The 3,902-nt window shown below is 41.9% G+C and overlaps 1 pseudogene; it reads right to left on the bottom strand.

Annotated features, from left to right (window-relative positions):
- Positions 1–284: 284 nt before the first annotated feature.
- On the bottom strand, positions 285–2,169 carry Hnrnpa1-ps11 (heterogeneous nuclear ribonucleoprotein A1, pseudogene 11; annotated as a pseudogene).
- Positions 2,170–3,902: the final 1,733 nt, after the last annotated feature.

Below are 3,902 nucleotides of genomic sequence, written 5' to 3'. Positions count from 1 at the left end.
CTCTGAATGGGTGTTCCTTCTGTCTCTGTTTTAATCTTTGCCTCTCTATTCCCTGCCAAGGGTATTCTTGTTCCCCCTTTTAAAGAAGGAGTGAAGCATTCACATTTTGATCATCCGTCTTGAGTTTCATGTGTTCTATGCATCTAGGGTAATTCAAGCATTTGGGCTAATATCCACTTAACAATGAGAACATACCATGTGTGTTTTTCTGTGATTGGGTTACCTCATTCAGGATGATATTTCCCAGTTCCATCCATTTGCCTATGAATGTCATAAAGTCATTGTTTTTTTTTCCATTCAAGAGAATTAAGTCGTTTATTGAGTACACATGATAATGGATGATACACAAGCTTCATTCCATCTGTTATTTTATCTGATACCGTTATTCAATTTTGATATTGCATAGGGTGTGCCAACAACCATTTTATAACCAAATTGTGATCTTGCTTGGATGACCCTTTAAATGGTGAAACTAATTAATTTACAACAGTAACTGGCAGTTTAGCAACACCAAGGTTTTTGAAGACAATGGCTTCTCCACCCAAGCAACCATAAATAAATTCCAAATGGAATTTGGCACCACACTGAAGGAATTCTAACTTCACACTATTGGGGAAGTTTACCAAGATGGCTTCAGAGTAGACTAACTTTACACAGCACATTTAAAAAAAAGACACATTTATTCAGCGTCATGATCAGACTTTTACATTTAGCAATCAACAGCATGGGTGAAAAAGGTCTACAGTAAAACCCTTCGTTGAAATGCTTTACACTTTCCACAGAACAGAAACTAAAATAACCTGTTATACAATTAGTCACAGATACAGTCTTGGAGTTTTTGCCCACACACATGAGTATTGTCTAAAACATGTCTTCCTTGTAGCAGCTAGGCCCTGCCACCACTGTGCTTGGCTAAGTTCACAAATCTGTTGTAACCTGTAGCTTCCCTGTCACTTCTCTGGCTCTCCTCTCCTGCTAAGCTTTGTTTCCTGGCTGTAATTAGAACCTCCTGCCACTGCCATAGCTACTGCTGCTGCTGGAACCTCCATAGCCACCTTGGTTTCGTGGTTTAGCAAAGTACTGGCCTCCACCACCATAAGGGCCAGAGCTCCTGCCTCCAAAGTTTCCTCCTTTCATCGGTCCAAAATTTGATGACTGGTTGTTGTAATTGCCAAAATCATTGTAGCTTCCACCACCTCCAAAATTGCTTCCACTACCACTGCCAAAGCCGCCTCTGCCTCCTCCGTTGTTATAGCTGTCATAGCTGCCACTCCCGCCATAGCCACTGCCCTGGTTTCCATAACCCTGTCCACCACTTCCATAGCCTCTGCTTCCTCCAGAGTAACCAGGGCCGCCTCCTCCATAACCACCATCATTGACAAATCCATTATAGCCATCCCCACTGCCACCATATCCACCACCACCATGACTGCCACCAAAGCCACCACGACCACTGAAGTTCCCTCCTCGACCAAAATTGTCATTGCCACCGAAACCACCTCCATGACCACCACGAAAGTTTCCGGAACCACTTCGACCTCTCTGGCTGGATGAAGCACTAGCCATATCTTGTTTCAACTCTTGTTTCACAGTTGTGGCCATTCACAGTATGGTATTTCTGAATAACAATCTTATCCACAGAGTCATGGTCATCAAAGGTGACAAACGCAAATCCCCTCTTTTTTCCACGGCCTCTGTCAGTCATAATTTCAATCACTTCAGTTTTCCCATACTGCTCAAAATAATCTCGTAGGTGATGTTCTCAGTGTCTTCTTTAATACCTCCAACAAAGATCTTCTTCACAGTTAAGTGGGCACCTGGTCTCTGAGAATCTTCTCTTGACACAGCTCTCTTAGGTTCCACAACTCTTCCATTCACCTTCTGTGGTCTTGCATTCATGGCAGCATCCACTTCCTCCACAGTGGCATATGTGACAAACCCAAAGCCTCTGGATCTTTTGGTGTTTGGATCTCTCATTACCACACAGTCGGTGAGTGTTCCCCATTGCTCAAAATGGCTCCTCAGACTCTCGTCGGTTGTTTCGAAGCTCAGCGCTCCAATGAAGAGCTTCCGCAGCTGTTCCGGTTCCTTGGGGGACTCTGACTTAGACATGACAGTAGGATGATGAGAGCGTTCAGCGATGCTTCCTCGCCAGCGTCAAAGAGTAGAAAGCAAGGCATTGTTTTTGATAGCTGAGTAATATTCCATTGTGTAGATGTACCACGTTTTCTGTATCCATTCCTCTAGTGAAGGGCATCTGGGTTCTTTCCAGCTTCTGGCTATTATAAATAAGGCTGCGATGAACATAGTGGAGCACGTGTCTTTTTTATATGTTGGGGCATCTTGTGGGTATATGCCCAAGACAGATATAGCTGGATCCTCAGGTAGTTCAATGTGCAATTTTCTGAGGAACCTCCAGACTGATTTCCAGAATGGTTTTACCAGTCTGCAATCCAACCAACAATGGGGAAGTGTTCCTCTTTCTCCACATCCTCGCCAGCATTTGTTGTCACCTGAGTTTTTGATCTTAGCCATTCTCACTGGTGTGAGGTAAAATCTCAGTGTTGTTTTGATTTGCATTTCCCTTATGACTAAAGATGTTGAACATTTCTTTAGGTGTTTCTCAGCCATTCGGCATTCCTCAGCTGTGAATTCTTTGTTTAGCTCTGAACCCCATTTTTTACTAGGGTTATTTGTCTCCCTGCGGTCTAACTGCTTGAGTTCTTTGTATATTTTGGATATAAGCCCTCTATCTGTTGTAGGATTGGTAAAGATCTTTTCCCAATCTGTTGGTTGCCGTTTTGTCCTAACCACAGTGTCCTTTGCCTTACAGAAGCTTTGCAGTTTTATGAGATCCCATTTGTCAATTCTTGATCTTAGAGCATAAGCCATTGGTGTTTTGTTCAGGAAATTTTCTCGAGTGCCCATGTGTTCGAGATGCTGCACTAGTTTTTCTTCTATTAGTTTGAGTGTATCTGTTTTGATGTGGAGGTCCATGATCCACTTGGACTTAAGCTTTGTACAGGGTGATAAGCATGGATCGATCTGCATTCTTCTACATGTTGACCTCCAGTTGAACCAGCACCATTTGCTGAAAATGCTTTCTTTTTTCCATTGAATGGTTTTGGCTCCTTTGTCAAAAATGAAGTGACCGTAGGTGTGTGTGTTCATTTCTGGGTCTTCAATTCTGTTCCATTGGTCTATCTGTCTGTCTCTGTACCAATACCATGCAGGTTTTATCACTATTGCTCAGTAATATTGCTTGAGTTCAGGGATAGTGATTCCCCCTGAAGTCCTTTTATTGTTGAGGATAGTTTTAGCTATCCTGGGTTTTTTGTTATGCCAGATGAACTTGCAAATTGTTCTGTCTAACTCTTTAAAGAATTGGGTTGGTATTTTGATGGGGATTGAATTGAATCTGTAGATCGCTTTTGGTAAAATGGCCATTTTTACTCTATTAATCCTGCCAATCCATGAGCATGGGAGATATTTCCATCTTCTGAGATCTTCTTCAATTTCTTTCTTCAGAGTCTTGAAGTTCTTATTGTACAGATCTTTCACTTGCTTGGTTAAAGTCACACCGAGGTACTTTACATTGTTTGGGTCTATTATGAAGGGTGTCGTTTCCCTAATTTCTTTCTTGGCTTGTTCCTCTTTTGTGTAGAGGAAGGTTACTGATTTATTTGGGTTAATTTTATACCCAGCCACTTTGCTGATGTTGTTTATCAGCTTTAGTAGTTCTCTGTTGGAACTTTTGGGATCACTTAAATATACTATCATATCGTCTGCAAATAGTGATATTTTGACTTCTTCTTTTCCAATCTGTATCCCCTTGATCTCCTTTTGTTGTCTGATTGCTCTGGCTAGAACTTCAAGAACTATATTGAATAAGTAGGGAGAGA

Source organism: Rattus norvegicus, chromosome 17 (assembly GCF_036323735.1).
Source record: "Rattus norvegicus strain BN/NHsdMcwi chromosome 17, GRCr8, whole genome shotgun sequence".
NCBI lineage: Eukaryota > Metazoa > Chordata > Mammalia > Rodentia > Muridae > Rattus > Rattus norvegicus.
This window is presented reverse-complemented; position numbering and strand designations above follow the sequence as displayed.